This window comes from Ursus maritimus, unplaced genomic scaffold, assembly GCF_017311325.1.
Source record: "Ursus maritimus isolate PB19 unplaced genomic scaffold, ASM1731132v1 scaffold_33, whole genome shotgun sequence".
In the NCBI taxonomy this organism is placed as follows: domain Eukaryota; kingdom Metazoa; phylum Chordata; class Mammalia; order Carnivora; family Ursidae; genus Ursus; species Ursus maritimus.
The window spans coordinates 18,371,556-18,399,413 of record NW_024425897.1 but is presented as its reverse complement, the minus strand read 5'-3'; positions in this window follow the sequence as shown (position 1 = coordinate 18,399,413).

The window sequence follows — 27,858 nt, the reverse complement described above, 5'->3', positions numbered from 1 at the left end:
TTGGTTCCCATTGACCCCCCCCAACCTAATTAACCTGAATTCAGTCTCTGCTCTCCCCAGGGGGAGGAGAAGCACGCCAGCCCTTCATCTTCCCCATTCCTCTTCCTCTCCGCAGTCTGGGACCAACTCTCTGGAGAAATCTGCTTGTGTCAGGCTCTGTAATCACCGGTTTCCTCAAGCGCAGTTCTGCTTAAGATGATGGGGTGTGTTTTTCATTTGAAACGAATCCACATCTGGGACTCACTTAACTTGATTTGGGAAGTCCTGTGTTTCTGATCCAGAAAACAAAACAAAAAAATTTTGTGAAAATAAGCCTGATTTTTTTTTCCTTTTGCGGGGGGGATTGATTTTACTTCCGTTAGATTTAGCTTGCAAGGAAGAAAAGGAGAGGAAGAGAAAGAGAGCGAGAGCAATGCACACTGAATGGGCTTGGCTTCATGACCTCCTTCTCTTTCTTGTTGGATGAAGAGGCCGTACATATGTGGACTGATTGAATTATTCCACTTTCACGGAGAGGGACAAGGCCAGGATAGAATCCTCTTCCTGATTGCTGTCCCTTTGGGTTTCCTGCACAGGAAAAATGGTGCAGGATGAGGGAAGGCATTAGAAACCACAAAGAAGCAAAACCTACTTGTGTATTTGGCTGGCCTGAATTACCAGGGTAAATACTTGCAACTTTATTCCATAGTACGGGAGGGCCCTGGAGGATATCTGGTTATAGAAAATATGCAAGGAGCCCCACCCCCTAACTCACCTATTTACTAGGGCATATAGGTGATGGACCCAATATGAGAAAGTCCAAATGTAAAAATCAGATATGTGTGGGCTGGGGGGCTACAGAAAGAGATGATTATTTACATTATAAAAAATTCAGGGGCGCCTGGGTAGCGCAGTCGTTAAAGCGTCTGCCTTCGGCTCAGGGTGTGATCCTGGCGTACCGGGATCGAGTCCCACATCGGGCTCCTCTGCTGTGAGCCTGCTTCTTCCTCTCCCACTCCCCCTGCTGTGTTCCCTCTCTCTCTGGCTGTCTCTCTGTCACATAAATAAATAAAATCTTAAAAAAAAAAAAATTCATTTTTTCCCCTACAGAGATCTGCTAGAATTCTTTTAAAAAATAGGTAAACCCTCTACTTAAAATTTCTCTAATTTGCAAAACAATGAATGATATATGATATGTGTTTTTTCACTATGGTTTTATTATTACTATTATTATCATTTTTTAAAAGATTTTATTCATTTACACACACACGCACAGAGAGAGAACAAGCAGGGGGAGCAGCAGGCAGAGGGAGAGGGAGAAGCTGGCTCCTTGAGGAACAGGGAGCTGGACAGGGAGCCTGATGGGGAGCCGGACGGGGAGCCGGATGGGGAGCTGGACACGGGACTCAATCCCATGACTCTGAGATCCTGACCCCAGCCAAAGGCAGACGCTTAACCGACTGAGCCACCCAGGCGCCCCTTCACTATAGTTTTAAAATAGCTCTACTTCAACTTTCATTTAATTTTCCAAAAATGAGTGATACGTGTTCTTTTAATATGGTTTTTTAGAAAGCCAAACCCTCTACTTAAAATTTTAATCTCATTGAACAAAAACAAATGATGTACGGTTTTTAAAGAAATTTGCCTAACTTCTACATGTATCTAGGATTCATAGCAATTAAGTCTAAACTTTGATTTAAAAAACAAAACATGGAAAGATCATACATGTGAGAAGAAGCATGCATGCACACATGCACACACGTCCCAGACACTTTTAGATATAATCTGCCTGAACTGTGCATGTCCAAACCCCTACTCTTCAACAAATCATAGATAACTTTGGGTATAAAGTTTATGCATTGCTGTTGCACACAAAAATTGTTTACACTTTTTATTCTTAGTAGCTAAGCAGGACGTGGATTGGAGGGCTGGAACTACACTGCAGGCTCTGGCTTCAGCCAGACCTGGATTCAAATCATAGTTCCACCAGTCACTACCTCTGTGATCTCAGGAAAGTTAAACAATCTCATATATAATAATAATAATAATAATAATAATAATAATAATAATAATAATAATAATAATTTCATGGGGGCCTTTCCAAGGGTTAAATGAGCTAAGACACCTAATACATGACTGGTACTTGGTACATTAAAATTTTTTTTCAGTATCAGGATTATGATTAAATATGATGAAATAAAATAATATATTTAAGCATTTAGTAGAATTCCTGGAACTCAATAAATATTCAATAATTTTTAAGGACTTAGCCAAAGAAATAATCAACCCAGACATTCTTGAGTACATCTAATGGAAAACAAGGGTTACATCAGTTGAAACAAGCCTATAATTAGGACAGGAAATAGCAGAGTTTAAGCTCCTTCACCAAGAAAACTGAATTTGACTTTTGTGGCAGAACCAAAATTTCAAACTGAGTTAGATCAGCTTTGGGAAGAAAATCAACCAGTCATCCTGCTGTGAGGACTTTTCCAGTGCTCTGGATAGCGTTTTAGCATTTGTTAAGTGCTCGAGGTGTAGACAGCATGGTGCTAAGCTCTTGATGCGAGTTAACTCAATTACGGCTCACAAGAGCCCGATGAGGCAGGTACAGTTCTTAGCCCCATTTTCCAGATGAGGACACCCTCAGTTACGTGCCTGAGACCACACACTTAGCAACAGAACTGGAAAAAACCCAGATGCCTGCACTTAACCATGAGCTTTACTTGCTCCTCATCCAAGGAAGCCCTTTCGCTAAAGGTAAAGGATGCAGACACCACACAACGGCATTCCAGACAGCTGAAACGTGGGAAAAAAGAGAAGACACCCCAGGCTGGGAAACCATGATGGAAGGGCTGGTTGGAGGCACCTGGCAAACATCAGCTGACCTGTCACTGTGGCCAATGGGAATGCTCCATACTGGATGGTGGCAAAAAAAGGTCCAATAGGAACGTTGCATACTAAACGGGGGCAAATCGAGCCGATCCGTAATCTCCTGTAGAACCTTACCTGGAAGTCCTAGGTGTATAAAAAGAACGCTGCGTATTCGCGCTGCAATCTTCTTGCTAGCAATGCTGAGTTACTGTTTCTTCCACGTAATGTTTCTTTTGTGTACTTAATAACTACCTACCGAGGCCTGCCATGTACCAGCCAGGCAGGGGCCAGGGATGGGGGAGACACTGGTGAGCCAGACGGTCTTGGTTCCCACCCTCATGCGGTTTGCCGTCCCGTGGGACAGACCAAATTGGAAAACTTCTTCAACGATGTAATTAAATTCCGGACAAGTGCGTTTGAAGGAGGCATCTAGGTTACCGTAAAAGTGTAAATATCTAGAGGTGATACTCAAAATACTTAGCAACCAGTTGAGCCCGTCAACAATTACTGATGCCGGGCTTTAACAACCCGAATACCCATTCAGGGTAGGTCCCTCCTGGGGGAGACTCTGCTAGGCAGTAGGGGACAGGGAGAGTCTGTTGAGGAATTGACTTTAATTATTTTTGAATTAATTTTTTTATTTTGAGGGAATCACAGAGTCACCTGTCACTGTAGGAAATAATAGAGAGATCCTGTGCACCCTTCACTCAGGTCTGCCCCCCACTCCAAATGGTAACATCTTGCAAAAATTATAGTACACATATGTCCACAATACTACACAAATGCAAAGTGACCTGTCACAACCAGGAGCTTAAATGTTGTTACAAGGAAATTTTAATCTGAGTTTTGAACAGGTGGTCCATGCACAGGGAATAAGAATTTAAAAAAAAAATTTTTTTTTAAGATTTTATTTATTTGAGAGAGCGAGAGAGAGCGAGCACGAGCGGGGTGAGGGGCAGAGGGAGAAGCAGACTCCTTGCTGAGCAGGGAGCCCGATGCAGGGCTTGATCCTGGGACTCCGGGATCATGATCTGAGCTGAAGGCAGATGCTTAACTGACGGAGCCACCCAGGCACCCTAAGAGTCAAAAATTTATGAAAGGGGAGACGGGGAAAGTGAGTCTCCCTTATTATCTGCCTTTCAGACACCCAGTTGTTCTCCCTGGAGTCCAATATTGTTACAATTTTCTTGCATAACCTTTCTCAAATACTTGATAAATGTACAAACATTATACCTGTGTGTGTTGTGTGTATGTAACGTATTTGTGTGTGTGTGTGTGTGTGTGTGTGTGTGTATTTTCCCTCCATACAAGTGGGAACATATTCTGTCCACAATTATGCATCCTGCTTGTTTTACCTAATATCTTTCGATAAGAAGTGAACCTTTAAGATGAGTCTGAGGAAGTGATGGAGAGGCATTCCTGGCAGAGGGAACAACATGAGCTAAAGTCCAGAAACAGGAAGGACACCAGTCCTTCCAGAAAGAGGACAAAGGCCCCTGTGAGTCAGGAGAGAAGGAGGAGGATGGCCGGGTGGAACACTGGCTCTCAGACCTTGAACTAACCCTCGCGTTCTCCATGCGGCCCATACCCTGGGCTCCAGAGTCATCCTATGGCTGATGAGGACACGTCCCACTTCCAATGCCAGATGTCCGTAGCCACAGATCAGCTCCTCACTGGATGGCCCTGCCTAATGCAGTGAGGCTGCTTGCCTCCCCAGACCTGGAGAAGTGCATTTGTGTGGTCAAGGCTAACTGCTGGTTTCCTCAAAAGCCTGCCTCCCTTCTCCAGCTCTCCCTGGGACTTTTCCAGTGCCTTCAGGTCTTCCCAGATGGCCAAGGCCAAGGAAAAAGAGGCATGGAAGAAGACCACAGTTCTTGACTCCTTTTTGCTCCAATTTGCAAGAGACAGCAAGGCTGAAAAATGTGCCTCTGATTATGACCCCTCTGTGCTTCCTAAAAGCTTCTTTCTGGACTTTTAAGTCTTCTCAAGTTTCAATTTCTCTCTTTCTCTTTTCCCTGTTCTGTTTTCCTCTATTTAAACTAATCTTAAAAAAGCTATAAAAAGCCCCTGACACTATAAATTCTCCTGTAAACCCAGGTTTTATAGGTTTAATTGCCCCTTTTTACAACGCTGCGTGCCTGGGTCCTGAAACACTTCGGTTTTGCTGGACAAGTTCAAATTCATAGCAAGAGTCTGGGCCACCCTGCGATGGGGTTTTGAACTCTGGGAGCCCACGAGGCACCTGGGTCTGGCTTTGGCTGAACGATTTCTTCTCGGGCTGCTCCAAGTTGCCCATGGAGTCAGAGCAAGACGTGTTTTTAAGTGAGAAAGTGGCCACATCCTTAGAGAGCGCCAGGTCCTCTCAAGTCCCTGGGTTAGTTCTGGTTGGAGAGAATGCCTATAAAAGCAACATCGACACCAACACAATATTCACTGTAGCCACACCAGCAATCACCATTTATCGAGGGCTAGGAACTGTGTAAAAGCATTTTATATGCACGATCCTCACCACCACCCTGTAGGTAGAGACCACCCACCCAGCACTTGTTGCAAGGGCTCAGAGACCGAAGTCATTTTCCTGAGCTCACACAGCAAGCCTGGGATGGCAGTGAGAATGGCCAGGCTTCTCCTCTTAGATGCAAAATTGAAGATGCACCAAAATCCTTGGCAGTCAACACAAATACCATTTTAATGGGATATTTTAAAAAAATCAGATTGCCCAGTTATGTCCCATAGGCCAACCACCTGATTTGGTAAACCCCAATTTGATTGGCTCCAGGGTGGGGATTCGGGGGAGTCAGGGAGAAGCTGAGTCATCCAAATGCAGGGTTGGAGCCTATCTTTTATTAAACTTCTGAAATTTTTTTCAGAAGAATCATGGATTCTTTGCACATTTTTTTGATTTTTGAAATACTGCATTAAAATGTTATTTATCTCCGTCATGGAGTTTTTTTGGTGCCCCTGTAGATCTCCCACCCAAGGCAAGTACCCTGCCTGCCTCACCCTAGTCCCAGCCCTGTCGCACAGTGAGGAGCGCAGGCCCCAGTGTGACGGTCTGTTCGTCCAGCTGACTTCCAAGGTGATTAGGAATTGTGGTCTCCCCAGTGTAGTCACTAATGCTTCGTGTGGTGACAGGGGCAGGTTGGGGCAAGACTGTCCTGCAGATGCTACCTGCCCAAGCAGGGAAGGGGCGGTCTCCTATATAAAATTGTCCCTGGAAGATTCGGCGGCCCCAAGTGCAGGTACTTGGTACCCCCTTAATACCATGTGCTCATCAGCACATTGAGTCTGGGAGGGGGAAGGGGGGAGACCTTCAAGGCAAACTTTGCACTGTGTACGTTGGTACTTCACACTCCAATTCTACGTCATTAGTTGTATCCCATGTGGGAGCCAGCAGCCTGGATGCCAGTTCTGGACTGGCCGCTGATTTCTCCTCTGGCCTCATCTGCCCGCTTCTCTCCTCCAACCATGCAGGTCCTTCTCTGCCTCTTCACACGTCATGCTCCCTCCTGACTCCAAATTCCCTTGACCTTGAGTGCCTTCCCCTGCCCTGGTCACCTGGCTCCCTCTCCTTCCTCATATTTCTGTTCATTCATCTCCCCTTCAGGAAGGCTTTCTTTAAAACTCCCTCCCCCGCCCCCCAGGTAAGACCCCCTCCCCCCACTACCTCTCCTTTGCTACCCTTGTTCATTGATCTCCATTTATTTCATCATTGACAATGGTAGGGGTAAGGTCTACATTTCCCATCAGCTGGTAAGTTCCAAGTGGCGGGTCCAGGGTCAGCCTTGTCTGCCACCTCATCACCAATGGCCATCATGGACCTGGAGCCCAGTGGGAGCTCAAGAAATATTTGTGAACGGAACGAGTGACTCTGTGGCTTATTATATTTCTTTTAACCTCCCTGAGCTGAAGGGATCGCAACAATAGAATGAGTGCAGTTTGATTTCAAAGGGCCTCTGACATTCTGTTGTGAGTCTGCGATACCATCTGGGGCCTCATTAGGGAGGACACAGTACATTGGACTTTGTCCAAGGCCTGGGGCTCCCATGGCCCCTGTGAGATGAGATACATTCTTACTGACCACTGAGCCAGGGAAATGGAGACCGGTCTGGTCTTTTCATCTCAGTCAAGAGATCGGAATCTCCAACAATACCCGAGATGATCCCCCCTCCCTGATTAGTCTGCCTTCAACTTGGGGGACAAGAAAACAGCTTGAATATTACCCAAATCCGTCGAGGTTTCCCTGGGAGTCACTTTCCGATGCCGGGCTTGATTCTGCTTTGAGAAAGAGGATGATGTCATTGTTCAGAATTAAAGGCATCGGAAGATATTCACTGACATACATTAATGGTTGGAAAGAAACTAAGCTGTGCGCGTTTTAACAATGTTTCAATATGGAGTCATCCCCGCTGGTCCACTTCCGCGTAGGCCGAAGGGTCACAAAGACTTACCTGCCAAGATGGTTTATGAGGCGTGGAGCATGGCATACTGTGGCAACACTTGATGAGAGATCTTTAGGCCGTCGTGAGTCCCCACCACTGTCTTCCCGCCCTGTCTGAATTTCAGTGGATAGGAACCAACAAACACTTAGGAGGCAGATTACCCGTGGGGCCTCAGGTCTCCCTCAGATCTTCCAAAAGACTTCAGTCATGGTCTTTGGTCAAGACCGTGACCTTCTTCTGGCTTCCCATGTGGCACCATTTGTGGTGTTTGGGAAGGTCTATGGGAGAACATTCCAGAGTAATTCTTTGTAAGTTTCAAAAATGACAGTGATTCTCATTTGACCTTTAGAGATGAGGCATCGTTCTAGCCACGCTCTAAGACTCGTTCTTATACCAGGAGACTGACCTGGGATGCCTTTTGCCTTTTTAATACCATTGGGGAGCTCCCCGTTGCCTCCCCTAAAGAAGGAAACCGAAATGACACCCTGGCCACTCACACTAGGGTCCCGTGGCTCAGTGACTATTCTAGAAATAGGCAGCCTTGGGTTGGGTTCTGGTTGTGCTGCCTGCTGACCATGCATCCTTGATTAGGTGACTTATGTCTCCGAGTCTGTTTCTACAACTCTCCAACAGGCATAATGGTGACAATCCCACCTGCGTCTTAATAATGTCTGCCATCAGAATTAGGAGAGACGCCGTAGATCAGGGCCTGGCCCCCAGTTCACTGATTCACACATATCAGCCATTATAATTGCTGTTTCCCACTGTCTGGTTCCTATTTTCATGCTCCACCCCCATGTTCTTCCGTCTTTGCTTTCCTGCCCCAGCCCCCCAACCCCCCCACCCCATAAGCCTTTCTCCCCATGTCCATTCCTATCCAGAAGCTGTGGCCTTCTCATAGAACACCTCACCCCATTCTGTAAACCCTTCCATACGTTTCCAGGCCCAGTGGTGAGGTTGCTGTGGAAAGGAGCAAAATGGCACTTAGTCAAGCACCTGGCATGTATTAGCAGCTTAATAAATGGTTTGCCGAAGCTGTTGACTCTGAAACAAATGTCTTACAAGAAATCTGCAGCTGTAAAAGGTTGCATTTCCTGTGTCTTCCCACGGCAAAACCTCTGTTCTGGAAATTCTGCAATTAAAGATGTGTTTCCCTAGGAGAAGTAAATATGGGATAGACGCAAATGCCGGTTTACGCTTGATTACTAATTTTGCAAAGCGCATCAAGCTATATTTAGTCACTGTACCCTCGTGTGAGTTCGTTTCTCCATTCCTACTTAGCTTGACAAGTAGCGGAGACTCAACTTTTCAATTGTGGGATCTGTGGTAGGAGGAGGCACGGCAAGAGGGAATTGAGAAATCGGTGATGTGAGAGGGAGAGAAATCAGAAGGCAGTAAGTATGTGCTGAAAGAGGGTGTAGAAAAGCCAGAAGGACGGACTTTTCCCATTTCACAATATGACTGAGGCTCAACTCGTGTGTTTGTTGAACGAATGACCGATCGCTTTCAGCATCATCCCCTCTACTTTCTCTTTGGCTTTGAACCTGGTGGCTGAATTTTTTTCATTGACTGTGTCAATCTGTACTTCCCAAGATGTTTCTTTAGGGTTGTTCAAGCTCCCATTTCCTCAGATCTCCCCATCTGATCTAGGCTCCCGAGAGCAAGAGAGAATGGGTGTCCCATTTACTGTCACGAACTCAGCCTGTCACACGGGGACTGTCATACGTATAGTTGGTGCTCACTCAGTATTTGTTCTGTTCAATATTCCACTTGTTCCCCCACTAACTTATGCGGGGGTTTTCTACTTTAAACCTCTGGTCTCCTGTCTGCTACCACGGTGTCAGGTCCGCCAGTCCCACGCTCCTTGCCTGTGGCCTCTCAGTCGAGAACTCGTTGGCTTCAAAGTGAACCATGCTTCTCTACGTAGGTTTCCAGCAACATCTTTGAAAGATTCTGCTAGCTCTTAGAACTATCTCTTTGGTTGCACAAGTAATTCCATGAGGCTGGAGTCCCTTTGCTAACTTAGAAAGGCCATTGAGCTCGTTCCATGAGTTTATTGTTTATGGGAAGTTTGCATCAACTTTGTCTCAAGCACAAGAAAGGAGGGCGAGAGGTGCAATTTCTTTGGGCATCTTTGCTTTCCCTGCCCATATCTCTGTGGGCTCCATGTCCCCACTCACCAACCCCCTCCTTTTTTTGGGGGGGGAGGGGACTTTGTATGAGGCCTTTTCCTACAAAGCCCTGAAAACCCAACCAGGGGAGCGATTGCCCCGGTGAGGTGCGGCTCTGGCTTGGCTGCTGGTGGGAACCCGCTTACTACCAGTTTGGAATTCACACATTCATCTAGTCCTTCAGGAAACACCAGTGGAGCAGCTGCTCTCGGCCAGGGCCTGGACGGGTCCCGGCGGAGACAGTGAGGGTGTGCTGGGCACAAGCCCTGTCCTCTCAGAGCTCACTGTCCGCGGGGGAAGGCAGACAGTGAGGGAGCAATGACAAGCCATCGTGACACATGGGACGGCACATCTGTTCTATCGAGTGCCCCACTGGGCGCTAGGCATTGTACCCACTACGTTTTACAATTTTGCTGTGACTTCGGTTTTCTCCCCCCCCCCCACCGGTCAAATGGGGGTCACCCCAGGATTTATTTCACAGAGCTGTTACGACAGATTTAAGAGTCTTCATGGCACAGCCCTTGGAATAGCACCCGGCACATTGACCTGTGAGCCCGCGTAACGTATTCACACACACCCATTTTACAGATGCAGAAACTGAGGCTCGGAGCCCTCCAATTGTTGGCCTTGAGTTCTGGAGGCATCTAAGAACCTAGAGAAATCTGAGAGATGGACCTCCAAGGCCTGCCTTCCAGGATACAAGCCCGAGAGAATTCGTTAGGCCCACAAACTGTGCCCCAACATCTAACTTCCTCAGACCAGCCTTGTGGAAACTGCTACGGAGCCCACTCTTCAGGAACTGTGGAAAAAGTCAAGTCTGGTCCAAGAGGGAAAAAATAACTACACACAAGCTAAATTCAACACCAGCGATGGGGTTTTTCTTCTTCTTCTTCTTCATTTTTTTCCCCTCCTTCTGAGCTCTCTTAACTCTGAAAAACCAGAAAACCCATTTACTAATAATAGGTTTTCTCGTATGATTTCTGGATTCAAGGTAGGTAAGAAATAGGAGAGAGATAAATGATTCAGAGTCCCCAAACGCAATCATCTGGCCTGTGGTTTGGAGAGGGTTTAACAGCTGTGAGTGAGACCTCAGAGCCGAGCCAAACCCGAATCCTGCATGCAGTCTGGCAAGACCGCAAGTGCAATGTATCTGAAAACACGGGAAGAACCCTCCTCTCCCTACTGCCAACTGGTACCCCGGCAACGGAAATAGTGAGAAGTGGCCGTATCCTACTGTGCTTCCACTCACGCTTAGTGCGCACGGAAAGGAAACAAACAAGCAGGGTCCAGTGCCTTCAATTCTCCTGTGACCCCTTCTGCTCTAAAAAAATAAATAATAATAATAATAATAATAAGAAGAAGAAGAAGAAGAAGAAGAAGAAGAAGAGGAAGAAGAAGGGGAAGAGGAAGAAGAAAGGGGGAGGAGGAGGAGGATGACGATGAGGAGGAGGAGGAGGAGGGGGAAGGAGGGAGGAAGGGAAGACAGAAATAAAAAAACAAGAAAGGAAAAAAGAAAAAGAAAAGGAGAGAGGAAGGAAGGAAGGAAGGAAGGAAGGAAGGAAGGAAGGAAGGAAGGAAGGAAACAAATGAAAACAACCCCAGAAAACTCTCTCTCTGAGGATATAGAAGTTCTCATTCCAAACAGTGAAATTTGGGGCAAAAATAAATATCCAGCTCAGGGAGGGGCTGTCATGAAGCAGAAGAGTACATCCATACGGCAGACTCTTGACCTACTACCAAACTGATCTTTTAAAATGCTCCCAGTATAGGGCGCCTGGGTAGCGCAGTCGTCAAAAGCGTCTGCCTTCGGCTCAGGGCGTGATCCTGGCGATCCGGGATCGAGTCCCACATCAGGCTCCTCCGCTGGGAGCCTGCTTCTTCCTCTCCCACTCCCCCTGCTTGTGTTCCCTCTCTCGCTGGCTGTCTCTCTGTCACATAAATAAATAAAATCTTTAAAAAAAAAAAAATGCTCCCAGTATAATGTTAAGTTAAAAAAAAAAAAAAAAGCAGAAGCTTGGGTGAGCTCAACCACATAAAGAAAATAAATACGGATGGGGAAAAATGACCAGAGGGAAAGATCCCAAAGCATCACTCGAGAGCATCTGCCTTTGGGTGGGACGAGTCCTTATGATGGCTTTTTTTATCAGCAATTTGATGAAGCTCGGGGCCAGCCCTTCTCTTGGCAAACACATTCTGGGAGTAAATCCCTGCAATGATGGAATGCCTCTAAGTCTTAGCAATATATCAGTACTGATCGCTGACCTCCGGGAGTGGTCCAGGTAAGAGGGACCTGTCTGTGAAGTCTTCCTCTTTCTCTTTCCCACAGAAAGATTTATCTGATACAGATTAGCATAAATTTCTTTATCACAATGGTGCTTCCCAGTATACATTTCACAGTACACAGCTCCTGGGAGATGTTCCCTCCAAAAGAGCAATGTGCTTAAACATTTGGAAATCACCTGGACCGCCTGCTGTTTCCCACTCTCGAAGACTCACCAGGTACCTTGGTGATTAAAGGCCCTGACAAGTCCTGCATTGAAGTGTATTTACTTTGTACAGTCCAACTTTTCACAGATTCTTTGATCACACACCCATTTATTTCCCATCATCCCTATGACCCTACCATGGGACTGGAGTTCCAGAAAAGAGCCATAGGAAATCAACTGTGTTCAATTGCGAAATGACCACAGTCTTTCCCCTTCCCCAGTGTCCATGCTCTTTGTAATGTGACTGCAGCATTTCCCACCAAGCGCTGGAGAGTGTGTCCCATCCTTGAATCTAGGCAGGCCTTGTGCCTTGCTTTGGCCCATAAAATGTAACAGAAATGACAGGGTAGCAGTCCTGGGCCTAGGCTTCAAGAGACCCTGCATGCTCTTAGAACGAACGCTACCACCGCCACGAGAGTGAGCTCGAGCTATCGTGCTGCAGGATGAAAGACCACTTGGAGGATGGACAAGGCTTCCCAGCAGAGGTTCCCCTGGACCAGCCAGTGCCCAGCCAGTGCCGCCGCTGACTGAAAACACATTCATGAGTCCTGCTGAGACCAGAAAAACCACCCAGCTGTCAGCTCAAAAGCTCCCTGGAAGACTTGTGAGCTGAGTAAGTGGTGGTTTTGTTAGCCACCAAATTTGGGAGCAGCTTGTCATGCAACAAGAGCTGGGAGATGCATATATATATCTATATAGATATCTATGGGGTCCCATATACATATATAGGATCGCCTTGAAGCAAGTATATCTTTTAAAAGTAAACAATCGGCAACTTTTAGGGCTTTATTTTTCATAACGAATAACGATTCTAATACATCGGTCTGTGTCAACCAGACCGGGATGGAGAACCTACACGAACATGGGGTTTTGGCCCAATCTTTGCTTTCTCCAGGAGAAAAATCCCTGCTCCCTACTCATAACTGCCCACAGGCTGTCTTCCCAAATCTCATCTCATCCAACAGGCTTCTTTTCTGCTTCCAGTTTCACGGATACCTACAAACCTTACTCTGTCTGCCCAGATAGGAGATTTGCGTCGCCTGCAGCTTCATGGAAGGGAGGGAAAGGCGCAGATGAAATCGAGGGTTTGCCAGGGGCCGGGGCAGGAGCTGGAGCTGGGGCTGGGGCTGGGGCAGGAGCTGGGGCACGGGCTGGGGCACGGGCTGGGGCTAGGGGTGGGAAGGGAGGCTTTCCAGGGCTGTGCGAGGCCAGAGCGAGCAACCCCAAGCCGGCCAGTTGCAGAAAGTGAGATCTGGAAGGAACATATGTTAATAGTCCAAGGAACTTACCCGTGAACTGGCTGTTGATGGAGTGGCTCTTGCACGCAGCCCTGCCATCTTATAAAAAGGGTTTTATTTGTCCTTTTTTGTGAGAGTCCTGGGAAGCAATCATTAAAGGAACAGACCCGAGGCAGTCGGCGCGGGTCTGGGAGAGTGTGCGCCTGCCCGGCCTCGCTCTGCAGCCACCCCCACTTTTACAAGGGCCAACTGGGTTGCAAGGTTAAAGCCAGAGGGGACCAATTGGTGTTGTGGGGCTTTTTTACAAAGTGCAAAGGATCAAAGTAATTAGCAAAGGGCGAGAGACCAGGCCTGTTCGAGAAAGAAGCCAGCCACCCAACGCCTTCCGCACACACACGGCTCGTCTTCCCCAGACCCACGGCTAATGCCTCCTGAGAGCGCTAGGAAAGGGCACATGGTGGGGTGCGCCGTGCTGGAGGGGGCTCCTTTGGTATCAGGCAGGAAGTGGACCCAGAAGGAGCCAGCTCTGAGCCAGAAGAGCTTTGGGGGGTCTCTAGGTAGCCTGAGAGAGAGAGAGAGAGAGAGAGAGAGCGAGATTCATTCCTTGCATTGTTCCATTCTTTCCAGTGGAGGCTCGTGTGGCTAGACTCAGACTCGGAGAACAGGATGAGGGAATAATGGACTCTGAGTACTTTCCAATATTGTCTACTGTGATAATGGCAGGCCACAACTTAGGATCAAGGAAGACATCGTCCAGGGGATTATTTTAAGCGGTCTATAGACAGGACTTTAAATTATATAGAATTACTCAGTGAATGGCTTCCTTCCTTTTCTGTCTTTCCTTCCTTCCTCCTTCTGTCCTTCCTACTTTCCTCCCTCCATCCCTCCTTCCCCCTCCCTCTCTTTCTGATTCTCCCAAGAAGAAAGCATCTGTTTGGTGCTGGTGTCCTGCAGCAGGCAGAATAGTGGCGTTGAAAGATGTCCATACTCGTGACTATGTCACCTTATCTGGCAGAAAGGTCTTTGCAGGTGTGATGAAGGTAAGGCCCTTGAGATGGAGAGGTTGTCCTGGATTATCCAGGTGGGACCAATGTAGTCACAGGTGCCCTTCAAATCCAAGAACCTGTCTTGGCTGCTGAGAACCAGGAAGACGGGAGTGCGACAAGAATCGGGTGACCCGCAGCTGCTCCCGAGAAGGAGGGGGACGTGTGCAAGGACGGGAGAGAGACCTCCTAGAGAGAAAAGTAGCCCCCCGCTGACAACCGGCAAGGACATCAAGACTTTGGTCCTGCACCTGCATGGGACTGAATTTTGCCAGCACCCTAATGAGCAAGGAAAGATTTCTCCCCAGGGCTTCTAGAAAAGACCGTAGCCCTGCTCCACCTAGTCTTCTGACCTGCAGATCTGTAATATAATATGTTGTTTTAAATGATTAAATTTGTGATAATCAGCACTTTCTCCCCCCTCCCGCTTTTTTTTTTTTTTTTTTTTTTACAAAAACAAATTAGCAAGTGAGAGAGAGAGAGAGAGAAGTCACTCAGAGCTTCAGGAAGGTCATAATAGTGAAGATTGAATTCCATTGTCAGATTTCCGTTGCATTTATTTCTAGGAAATAAACAGGAAGAGAAAAAGTGGTTGGAGGAAGCAACCAGGTAAGGCGTGGTAGCACGGCTGACAGCCAGGCTTCAGAATCAAGCAGAGCTGGTTCCGCCCCCTTAAAACTGTGTGGCCTGGTGACCTACCTTGACTTCTCTGAGCCTCAGTCTCCTTATCTACACAAAGGACCGAGGAGAAGGCGCTCAGGGGGCTGAGTGAGGATGAAACAAGGGCGCTGTTTGTAAAGAGCCCAGTTCAGAACGTGCGGTAAACAACATAACCTGTGATTAGTCCTTTTAGCTGCCCCCCCAGTGGCCAGGCCATTCACTTATTATTGCCTGTGATCTCTGCCTCCGGCGTTGGAGGGCTGCCCTGAGGGGTGTTCTGGGCCAGGCTGGGGCAGACAGTGTCCAGGCACACCAGGCCTGGGCTGGTCTCTGTCACCCTGACATGCAGAGAAAAGCAGAGAGGAAGGAACCCGCAGAGCGGTGTGAGGCTGGGTGGCCAAGCCTGCCTGCAGACCCTTTTCTCCTCCACATCGAGGCTCTGGCCCTTTTCAAGGACCAGGACTGAAGAGGGAACACGCCCCGGTTGGGAACAGAGCCGTGCAAGGCTTCTCAGCCCTGACCGGGGAGGTGGCAGGGATGGGCACTTGTGCCTGGGGGGATTTGGGGGGAAGAAAACAAGGCAGAAAAAGGAAGTGCTTTCTTTCTCTGCAACTTGGGCTGGGCTTAAAACAAGTCTGGCTTGGGGGATCCGAACAGGCTGGGGTTAGGCTCCCTGGCTCTGTCTGACTCTCTGTGTGGCTTTGGAGAAGTCGCTTCCCCTCTCTGGTGATAACCATAGCGAATTCTCATGAACCCCTGACTTTGTGCCAGGCTCTATTCTAAGCACTTGACAAATATTAAATAATTTACGTGCCGACGTAGGTATGCCGATTATCATCATTTTGCACGTGATAAGACAGAGGCACAGAGATTCTGCAACTTTCCCCGTGTCACACAGCTAATCCAGGGCAGATCCGGGATTCAATCCAAGGCAGTTTATACTTTGGTTAGTATGTGGGGATTTATTATTTTCAAAACTCTATATTTGTTGCCGACTTTTAAATCTTTAAGGGCTATGTTTTCTTAACTCAATGTTTTAGATTCCAAAGGTAATCCTAAGACTCTAAGATCACACAAGGTGCTTACCAGTAAGAGAGCCGGCTATCCTGACTTACAGAGAGCGCTTCTCTTCCTCTGCTCCTTAAGACAGCACACATGTATTCATTGCCTACTGCATACCCTATAGTGCGCCTATATTATGTCCCTGCTATGGCTGCTTTGCCCTGACCCGTACCCTGGTCCTTGGCGTGCTCTCAGTGTCCCCATCCCACCCCCGTTCCTGTGCTCGGGAGGCTGAGCTCTTCGTAGACCAGAACCACAAGCAGACAAAACTGCTGGCAGGTTTCCCCCAGCATTTGGGACCCTGTCAGCAAGCCGAGTTGTCCCCAGAGTAGCAGCAGGATCCTCTGCGGCTTGACAGAGGCCTGCCTGAGACCCCCTTTGTTCCCGGACACCCACCAGCCTTCCGGGGTTCTGCCACTACAAGGGCAGACCCACCCAGGCAGGGCTCCAGGGCTTCCATGCTGTGCTAGAAGAAATCCAATAAATGTAGAGCCAAGGAGGAGGCTGTGGGCGGGGGGACCCGAGGCTCAGAGGGGGTGGGGTGTCCCCAGAGCAGATTCTGCCAATAAACCTCTGAAAGGGAGGAGGGCCCAGCGTTTGGGCCTGCTGAGCAGAGGGCAGTGGCGACAAGCCCCAGACAGCCTCTGGATTTGTCAGGGTCCGCGGGATACCACGGTAACATCATCGGCATTTAAGCTCCTCCCCCCCACCCCCCCCCACCCCGCCCCTGCGTGCCTTGCTCTACTCCTTCCCATCTGGGACTCTCTGACTTTGGGCTTCCAAGTCCCTCCTTTCAAAAGAAAAGTGATCAGTGCGTTCGAGACAATGTGGAGGCTGTGAAGGCTGAATAGCAGCTCAGCCAGGTCCCTCATGGGCAACTTTGGGCTTGTTACTTAATGTCCCCAAGCCTCAGTTTCTGCACCTGTATAATGGGCATGCTGATGGCGTTCTGTTCACTGCTCCGTGTCTCTGCAGAGGATTCTATGCCTCTGTGTTTGGCCTCCACACACCGCTCTCAATCTTTCCCTTCCCTGGATCTGCGTCCCCCAGACCACCGAACCCTCAGTATGCTGACTTTTCTCAGGCCCCTCACCACCCCCCCTCCTTTCTTATTGTGCTTCTCCCATGCTCCTCCTTGAGAATGGCTCTGCTTCTCAAGTCCTCCCTCCCACTGCCATCAACACATGGGATCTCACGGCACCCCCCCCCCGCCACCTTCCTGTCTTTGCACACATTGCTCTTTCTGCCTCGACTGCCTCCCTGTCCTAATTGTTGCCTAATTACTTACGTGCAAAACCTTGCTTAGCCTTCAAGGCCCTGATGAAATGATTTTTCTCGTGCGAAGTGTCCTTTGGTTCTGTCCCCTCTGTGGTTTTCCTATAGCCCCTTCTCAGTGCCTGAGAAGAATCATTAGGAACAGTGAACACATCCGTAAGAGCCTGGCCACTTGCCTGCTGTGTCAGGAGTGGGCCCTGATGTGTTGATCATTATTAAGTCGTGGCTTGGTTGCACCAGTGGCCTCCCTGGGGCCATGTTCTTTGTCCTGTCACTTTGTCCTCCCCTCTGATTCTGGACTCAACCATGTGACTTACTTTGGCCAACAGAGCAGTAGCAAAGTCGATGTGAGTAGAAGCCTGAAAAAGTGCACAGGTGTCTTTTTCCATGGACTCCCCAATACCCCTGGGATCGCCTGGGCTGGCCTGCTAGAGCGTAAGATGGGTCTTTGTCTCCTGTCTAAGGCAAGGCGCTAGTTATTACAGCCAAGGCCATCCCAGATCAGCCAACAGCCAGCCAACTACAAGACCTACGGGTGAACCCCAATGGAGACCAGAAGAAGCACACAGCACACCCCGTCAAGACCCACAGAAATACCCAGCTGACTTGCCAGGACTCATGGGTTAACAATACATGGTTAAGTCGTGGGATGGTTTCTTACGCAGCAATAGTCAATGGGTAGTCATCACCACCGAGTACTTCCTGCGTGTCAGAAAACCCTACTGGACACTCTATAAACATCATAGGGTTGGTCCTCACCTGAGCTGGGCATGATTCCCATTTTAAAGACGACGACACTGAGGCTTAGGGGATTTGCCCCTTCTCCATGCCAGGGACCCTCCTAAGTGGCTCTGTACCTTTCCTGGAAGTCTGATCCTGGCTTCCCTGCTTTCTGGTGATCTGACCCTGGACAAGTGTCTTTTACGTTTTGTGCCTCAGTTTCCTAATCTCTGAAGGAAACATGATAACCATTACTGTGGTTATTGAGTTGTTAAATTGAGACTGATAGAATGTTTGCCAGAGCCAAGGACATAGTTAGCACTCAGTAAAATATTGGATATTCTGTTTCGCTTTCTGTCCCTTTTTCTTGTTGTGTGAGAACCTGGCATTTTTACAGTAGTCATCTCTTACGCGTGTGAAGGCTCCTCGGAGCCTGGGTCCATGTCCATGCTTTGCCCAGACCAGCTGCTTAACAAATATGTACTAAAAAGCTATTTTAACTCTTTTTGCTGGAAAATAAGAGTGAACTTAGTGTTCACATAGAAGGAGGAGGAGGAGGCCAAGAGGACATGGGGGAGAATGATGAGCTCTAGCTTAGCATGAGGGCTTTAAGTTAGACTCAGGAAAGAACTTCCAAGGAGGGTAAAGGAGCCACAGATTTGTTTTTTGTCATCGTTGTTGTCTGGGGTTTGGTTTGGTTTGGTTTGGATTTTTCGGCAACGGAGGTGTCTCGCTTTTCCCTAGAGTTCTCTGAGCAGATTTGTAGGCAGAATTTTCAGTCTATTTAGAGACTAGGGGGCGGTACCAAGAAGGTGACCCCTCATTGCCCTTGCCTGCTCTGGGGATCCTTCTGAGACTCGAGGAGAAAGCAGACAGCTCTCCTGCCTGTTCCTTTCCACTATTTTTCTTTGCAGCTGTCCCTGCATTTCAGAGTTCACATCTCTGCCAGGGACTCTATTTTGGGATATGTGGGAACAGGCTGGTTTCGGCAAATAGGAAGCTCTAGAAATCTCAGCAAGCTTGTTCCCCTGGGCCTCCGGGCCTCCTCTGAGGGCAGGAGGGATTCGGAGGGGCTGCCCCGCGGCCTGGTGGCCCAGACATGTGCAGACTGGAGGGCAGGATAGCCCTTTCCCAGCAAAAGCCCCGCAGCCACTGAAGTCAGCGCTCCGCCAGGCCGGCGGCCCCGCGCTCTGACGGCCAAGGTGGGGCTCTTGGGCAGTGGGCAGCGTGGCCCCCAAGTCTGCAAACACTGGGCCTGGCTTCTGTGAAAACCGACACCGAATTCCCACCCCGTCCCCAGTGTCTTTGCACACGGAGAGCAGAGCAGTGGCAGGTGGCCGCGGGAGGGCCCAGCTCCGTCTGACACTCAGAGGAGTCGTGGGGCCGAGGCCTTAGGGTTGTGCGCGGCTGTGTGGCCATAGGTAGGTGGGCATGCACGTCTGTGTGTGCATGCACGTGTGTGTGTCCACGGGAGCATCTGAAGCTCTGTGTTGTCGCTGCTCAAGGCTGTGTGTTCACGAGGGTGGGCCGGCCTGCGCATGCGCATATCTGCATTTTCACCGCGATGAGCGTGAATCGGTTGTACGTGTGCGTGCATTGGGTTTACGGGGCTGCTTCCATCACATTCTAGAGGCCCTTGTCTCTAAAATTTTAATTCACTCGATTTGCCTTAGTGATATTTGTTCATTGTTTATGAAAGCTGGAAATCATAGAGAAGCAGCATATATACATATATATGTATACGACATATACATACATATTATATATATATGGTTTTATATAATATACTACATAGTGATATAATTATATCCAATTCATATATATGACAATATAATATAATTTATACAAAGATGCATGAACCCCGCACCCAGAGAAAACCACTCCATGCATTATATAATTTTTTCTATTTAAATACATGTCCTAAGACATAAGCTCCATGACAGCAAGAATGGTGTTAGTATTAGCTACCACTGCATACTTTATACTTGGCAAACACACATACACACACAGAAATCACATATATATAATATATGCACATAGATATAGTATCATGACTGTATAACGAAAAGTTTACATAAGTATGTATTACAAATGGATGGATGTTTGAATACATTTCAAAACTTACAAAAAGCTTACCAGAGTGGCTTTATAAATTTTCAAAGTATAAAATTTGTCAAAGTAGAGTCATCATCTGCACTGAGTTCTATACTCTATTTTTTTATTTTTATTTTTTTGCTATATACATCGTAAATCCTCCCTCCGTCTTTAAATAGCACTCAAGTCTGACCTGCTCACCGGCACTGCTGCACGGTATTCCGCTCTAGGGGAGAACCATGGGTAATTTAACCTACCGCCCACGGGCGAATACATAGATCATTTTCATCCATTGCAAAGAAAACTGCAAAAAGCATCCTTTTAGCCAACGTGGAATGCACATTTCTTAGTGTGAAGGAAGAGAAGGGGTTACCAGGTTAAAAGGTCTTCCCACTTTGGTAGGTTTTGCCTGCCATCTATGTTCGTACACAGTAGGTGCTCAATAAATTAGTTTTAAACTGGCAACAGCATCAGCCCAGCTGTGTCTGGGGAGCCAGATGGTCTCTTCCTCAGGACCCATCTCCTTCTGGCTATCAAAATCTCAGATGAACTTGTGCGGATAGGAAAAGAGACCAAGAGTGGAACGCCCCACGGAGGACCCCTTGCTGCTGACGTGGGGGACAGAGTCGGTCCCTGGGAGCGTCCTCCCTCTCCGGGCACCTGCCCCTGGGCCAGCTCCGTCAGGGAAGGTAGAAGAAGAAGGGGAACTCCAGGTGTGATGTCCTGGGTCCTGGTGTCATCCATCAACGGCCTCCTGATGAGATAATAGCCCTAATGTGTGAACATTGATTTCTGGGGTGACAGCAAAGCAGGGATGATTTACATTCAATTTCCCATTGGTGACGCACCATTGATCTCCATGGGCACCGAAATATTTACTAGGGAGAGCGGGACTAGAAGTGAGCGAGTGACCTGTGGGTTAGAGATTCGGGATATGAGGCATCTTGCCTGAGGAAGAAAATCCCGGGAAGCAGACAAGGGTAGCCCAGGGATGTTCTGGAGCCAGAAAACCGCTCTGGACTCCAGGCTAGAGACAGGGGCTGCCAACCTGAGCATGTCCCTCAGCTCTTGGGTCTGGCACCAAATGACACCTCCTCAGAAAAGCCTTCCTGCGGGTGCCTGGGTGGCTCAGTCATTAAGCATCTGCCTTCGGCTCAGGCGTGATCCCGGAGTTCTGGGATCGAGCCCCACATCGGGCTTCTCCACTGGGAGCCTTCTTCTTCCTCTCCCATTCCCCCTGCCTGTGTTCCCTCTCTCGCTGGCTGTCTCTCTCTCTCTGTCAAATAAATAAATAAAATCTTAAAAAAAAAAAAAAAAGGCCTTCCTGGACCACCTCATCTAAAAGAGCCCCCCAGTCACTCAATGTCACATCATCCCCCTATCTCCCTCTTTTTAAATTTTTAAATAAATTAAGCTTTATTTTAAATAAAGAAGCCACCCCAGGCTCCAAGCCCCTGCCAATCTGCCCTCTGTCAACAGAGATTTGCTTCCTCTAGAATTTCATATAAACGGAATCATACAGCACATTGTCTTTTGTGTTTGACTCTTAGCATGACGTTTCGAGAAGTATCTATGTTGTGAGGGGTTCGGGTTGGGATCTGTGTTTGTTCCGTGATACTCCTGAGGACTATTCCACGGTGTGAATTAATCCAATCGCTTTATCCAGTCACCGGTTGATGGGCACTGGGGCCGCGTTCACTGGGGGTGATGATGGATACAGCTGCTGTGGAATCCATATCCAGGTCTTTGTATGGACACACCTTTTCATTTCTCTTGGGTGGAAGACTGGGGAGAGACGGCTGGGTTGGCCGGTAAGGGTACCTTTCTAAAGAACTGCCCAACCGTTTCGTAAGTGGGTTGACCATTTTCCATCGCTGTCTGCGCCATGGGACCGTCTCTGTTGCTGCCCAGCCTCGTCGACCTTGACGCCACCCCATTGAGGCTCTCTGCAGAGCACTTACCCGATTTACTTTTCTCTGGGTACGTGTGTATTGTGTCTGCTTCTCCCGCACTGGATTCCAAGCCCCCTGAGAGCAGGGACATGGCCTCCCGGTTCCTCACTGTGTCTGCACCCTTGGGGAGGGGTTTGGTGCAAAATAGGACCCGCTAATTTTGTACAATGAACAGATAAACCCCTCCGGGCTGGCATTCCTCAGCGACTGTGTGATTATCCTCAGCCTCAGAAGCCAAGGTGTCTCTCCCAGACTTCCCACACAATGTCCTGGGAAGAGGAGCCACTTCCTGCCCCGGGGGATGGCTCCCCCACCCAGCAGCGCTCCCAGGTCTCCAGATCCAGGATACAAGGGGCACTCACAGCTGGCTGAAAACCCTCCGTGGCTTCCCATCTCCTTTCCTTGCAGGCCTAGACTCCTGCACCTGCGATAGGGTGTGATGACCTTGATCCTCACCCTTGCCCTGTTGTATCTCCAGGCCCTGCTCCCTTCCCTTGTGGAATCTGAACTCATTTGAATGTTGCATGATTTTCTTTTTCTCTGAGTCTCTGGGCCTTTGCATAAACGGTTCCCTCCCCTTGGAACTCTCTTCACCACTGAGGAGAACTGGAGAGGGAGAAAAAGTGATATTAACAACAGCAACCATAGCAAGTTCGAACATTGACCGAGCCCCTGCTCTATGTCAGAGACGGCTCTCATTATTTACACGTGCTGATAAGAGAAAGAATAATACAAAGAACAGTAACTATCATTTACTTTACATATATTCTTTTTTTTTTTTTAAGATTTTATTTATTTATTCGACAGAGAGAGAGCATGAGCACAAGCAGGGGGAGTGGCAGGCAGAGGGAAAATCAGGCTCCCCGCTGAGCAAGAAGCCCCATGCAGGGCTTGATCCCAGGACCTTGGGATCATGACCTGAGCCAAAAGCAGATGCTTAACTGGCTGAGCCACCCAGGCATCCCTTACTTTACATACATTCTTTCATTTCTTCTTCATCCAAATGCTGTGGAGTAAGTACCACTATTGACCCATTTTGTAAATTAGGAAAAGAGAGGCACTTGCTCAAGATCACACAGCTTGCAAGTGAAAGAACTGAGCTTTGCCCCCCTCCACCCACTCCGTCTAAAACCAAGGCCGGACTGTAATATCTTTGGGGGATTCATTGGCTCCAGCGAGCAGAGGTTTTTCGGGGGGTGAAACGAGAGTGTATATTCTCATCACTGCCATTTGCTGAGTGACTGGCATTGTGCCAGAGAAGATGTTTTACTGGCTGTCCCCCCCAGGGGCCCAACAGATACACACAAATGGTCCCCGTGTTGCAGGTGAGGTCAGCAAGTTCAAGAGGGATGAAGCATCCTACCCGAGGTCACATAGCCTGTGAGTGGCAGTCAGACTCTGAACCCTGGTTTGATCCTCCATCCCTCCCAGCTTCCCCCTTTCTGGCGTGCCCCATAGGCTTCCAACCCATGGATGGCACCCCACCCCGCCCTGCCCTCTGGGCGTCACCCTCTAGGCCTCTCTGCCCATCAGAAGGAACCTTAGTCAGTACCCTCAGGGTCCATCCCAGAAGGACACGGCCTACCTACTTCCAGGCGAATGACAACTTAGATCCCATCAGCCCCACCCAAAAGGTTGGCCAGCCAGCCCTGGCTCCTGGTCCGCAGTGTGCCGTGGATCCCTTCCATGGGAAAGGCCACTCACCCAATGGAAGGTCAACGCTCAGCTGGGCCAAAACCCTGGGAAGACTGATGGGTAACTTGTTTCCAGTTCATGGGTTGCTCTGGGTCCTGAGGTCAGGCTCCCCGGGTGCCTCTGTCTCTGCATGAAGAGGCCGTGGAAAATCACACACACACACAGACACACACAGACACACGCATGCTTGTGCAAAATCATCCTCTCTGCCACCCCCATGACACAGTGCATACACAAACACATCTGTAGGTGGGCATTCTCCCCCTCCCCGTCTATAGCACACGCACGTGTGCAACTGCACTATGTACACGTCCCACACACCGCAGCCGATGCACACTCCTACCTCTCGCACACTCCCACATAAGCACACTTCCAGGGGTAATGGAGGAGGGCATCAAAACATATGTTTATCTGCACGAACATTCCCGTGCACTTATGCAATCACACACATTCCGTCATGCACACTACACACATATTGTCCCCTACATGTACAGATATGCACACTTCTGTGTGCGTGAAAATACATAAAATTACTCCTCCACATCTACACCCGTACAGTACGTATCTGGAAACATTTATATACCCCAAATAGATAGGCGGCACACTCACCCGTACTCAGACACACATGCACGTGGTCCCGTGCAGAAGTACACGGATGTCATATACAGGAATGTGCACGGCCCCACCTACAGAATCAAGTATGAAATGCACGTATTTCTACCAACATGAACCCCGACACACAGAAACTTGCACACATATGCACACCCATATGCTGGACGTACATATTTATCTAAACATGCCCCACGTGTGTGCATCGCCAGGCATGTCTGGATGTGTGAAGCCATCTGTACACGTATGTATATCCAGATAGAATGTACACATGTCCCGTGCACACGTGCACAGCAGTTATGTATGTCCCCATGTCCTCTTTTCTTCTTTGGCCCTTAATTCTGAAATTCTTCAACTTGCTTTTGCCCCAAACCCAGAATCTTTCTGGACCTAATCTTCTCTCGATCCATAGTCCCTGCTGAAACTCTCATTTCCTGCTTGGACTATCCTAGTGGAATGTCCCATCATGACACACTTCATTTTCGGAAGACACTCGATACTCTTTGGAGACGCGCAGGGGGCCCTGGTGTATCCACTGGAGGTCCTGAGGGGCCCGGGCCGGGCAAGCTCTGGACATCGCCGGCATCCAGTGAGATGGAGCAATGCTTTATTTATTTGCAGGCGAAATCACCCCTCCTCCCAGGCTCTCCATCTCCTGGTCAGAAACCCTCTCCCCCTCTCTGTCCTTACCCTGCACATTATTTCAACCTGTGCTTTCAAGGCCAAGGCCTTTGCCCTGGGTTAGAGTCTTCTGGAGACTGAGCTCCCGTAGGGCAGAAAACAAGTCTAAATTGCTTTGTGCTTCCGTGCTGGGTTCCGATCCCCAATATTTGCAGGTGGTCAATAAAAGCAAATTGAAATATTTCCTGTTTTGATGCGACAATGCATGAGACTGGATTGGTGATGAGATGTCAATCAGGCCTGAACCAGGCAGGCTGGCCAACCAGCCCCTCCCAGGAGATGGCAAATCTCACGGACTCAAACATACCATGGACAGTAGACGCGCCATGATTCCATATCTCACTGGGGAAGGAGAGGCAACACTGTCATTAACTTCAAAATGTGTTTCCTTAATCGCTTGGCGTTTTTGTTTGATGCTCATTGAGGGAGCTCTTTTAGATTTATTTAGACACATCTTTTCATCACGTACCTCTCTGGCACATGCTTAAAAAGAGACACCTCAGCAAAATAGATCGATTAGGGACTTCCTTACACTTCAGTGGCTCTGAGTCCCAAGTTTTTCCAGATCTCTTTTTAAACCAGAATTGTTGACGTTCTCATTTTTCATATGATTTCGTCCTTGACGGACGTGTCAAGGGCATGGGTAATGCGGCATTTTGTAAAAACGTGCTTCTCTATTATTTCTAGAATTTTCTTTCAAGATTCAGACACTCATTTGCAAGTTTGGATGACAGTGCTTTCTTGATCTTACCAGAAGGTGCCCAATGAAGTTCTCAGACATAACTAGGACACACACACATGCCCAGGATAAAATAAGGGAAGTGGTAAAGCATCTCTGGGTTCTCCCATAAATCAGAGAGGTTCCCTGGGCCAGTGGGTACCTTCTTTGTCCCATGAGATAGCAATGGCCACGAGAAGGGAGCTGACATCATCCCAGACCCTTCTAGGCAGGTGCCTGGCTCAGAAAAGCAGGTGGAGAGGAAAATGGTAGGTATTCAGGTAGAATGGCCAAGCACCCCAATTCTGCTTAGTTTCCCATCTGAGTTCTTCTTTCCCAGCACATGGCTGGCTGGGGACAAGTTACAGCATCTCAATCTCCTTGTCTGTTGGAGGAATATAGAAACACTGACTTCACAGGAATTTCTTTTGTTCATTTGACAAATGTTCGTTCTGTCACCGACTGTGATCTACGCACAAGGGACACAAGGGTGAACAAAAACATGTGTTGTCTCCCTACATAGAATGCAGTAACCAGGACAGTGGGTCCCAACCCTCTGTGGGCATTGGAATCACCCTGAGAGGTTAGGTAAAATGCTGAGAACCGCCCCCTCCAACACACAAACACACACACACACACACACACACACACACACACACACACCCCTGCTGAAAGTCAAGTAATTGGCCGGCGGTAGGACCCACTCCCACTCAGGACATTTTTTAGAGGTTCAAGTGGTTCGGCAGTGTGTCAGGATCATGGAGGGATATTTAGTGCATGCAAAATGCTTCATAAAGATACACAATGTCATTATCATCTGTTGGCGTCACCTCATTTATCCCCTCATTCCCACCCCCCCTAAATTCCTGCACCCAGAGCATGCTAGTAAAAAACAGATTCAGCCTAAGAACATGGGAGCTGGCATCTGAAACCAGGCCTGTCTGATTCTCTCCCTCCCCCCCTCCTCTCTTCTCCCCTCCCTTCCCTTCCTTCCCCAACAAAATCTTGCAAGCAAATGAAATGATGGAGAAAAACATAAGGGCACCATGTTTGCAACACCCAGAGTGTTCCAGTTCATTACTCATTCATTCGACAAACATTCATTAAGCACCTCTGTATAGGCTCACAGAGTAGTAGTTCCGGTAGTGGAACTTCTGGTTGAGATGCTTTCCTCCCTGAGAATGACGTCATTACTAACACAACACAAAGTCCATGTGTAGCCCTTCCTTTTCCTATTTCCCTCCTGCCCAGCAGGGACATAAAAGCTACCCCAATTTTTGCAGTTATTAACCCACCTATTTATCTCACATTTACTCATTAATGCTGTGTAGCATTGCTTCGTATGTTTTAGAACTTTTTATACATAGTGTCTCTCTCTATATTATGTATCTATTTCACTCGCTATACTGTTCTCCAGCCCTCCCTGTCCATGCCTACAGCTTTGCTGTTTTGCTGTGTAGGGCATTTCATTATAGAACGCCAGAGCCGTGGGTTCAACCATTCTCTTCCTGAGGGACATCGCGTTGTTTGGACGTTTACGATATAAACAACGCGGCAGTGGACATCTTCGTATGTACCCACTGGTACATGTGCATGAAAATCTCAGGGGTCTATGCCGAGGCCTGTGATTGCTGAGTCACGCGAGGTGCGTACCTTCACTTTACACGATAATTCTAAACTGCTCTTCAAATTGGGTGGAAACCAACCTGCTCTCCCAGTACAGACTACCCATTGCTCAACCACCCCATTGTTCTTATTCTATCAAGCAGATGGTGATGGGGGGGAAAAAAGAATGTCTTCTTTTGCTTACCATTGACACTTGCTCATTGGTGAGAATAGACACCTTCGTGTATACGTACTGGTACGTGGACTTCCTTTTGCTGTGAAATGCTTGTTCTTACCCTGGTTCCATATTTAAAAATCAGTTTATTCACCATTAGATCTAAGCGCTTAACCACTACAGCCGGTCAGCTTCTCCAACTGAGGAAAACAGATGCATTTGATAAAGGGAGTCGGAGGCATAGACCTTCTTCCTCCAAGGGCCGAGAAAGCAGCCCTTATTGACTGGTTTCTATCACTCATCTGATTAAAGGTACCACTTACTTCCAAATGCTTCGAGCCGGGGCTGGAGCCATTCATAAAACTCATATTGAACGATCGGC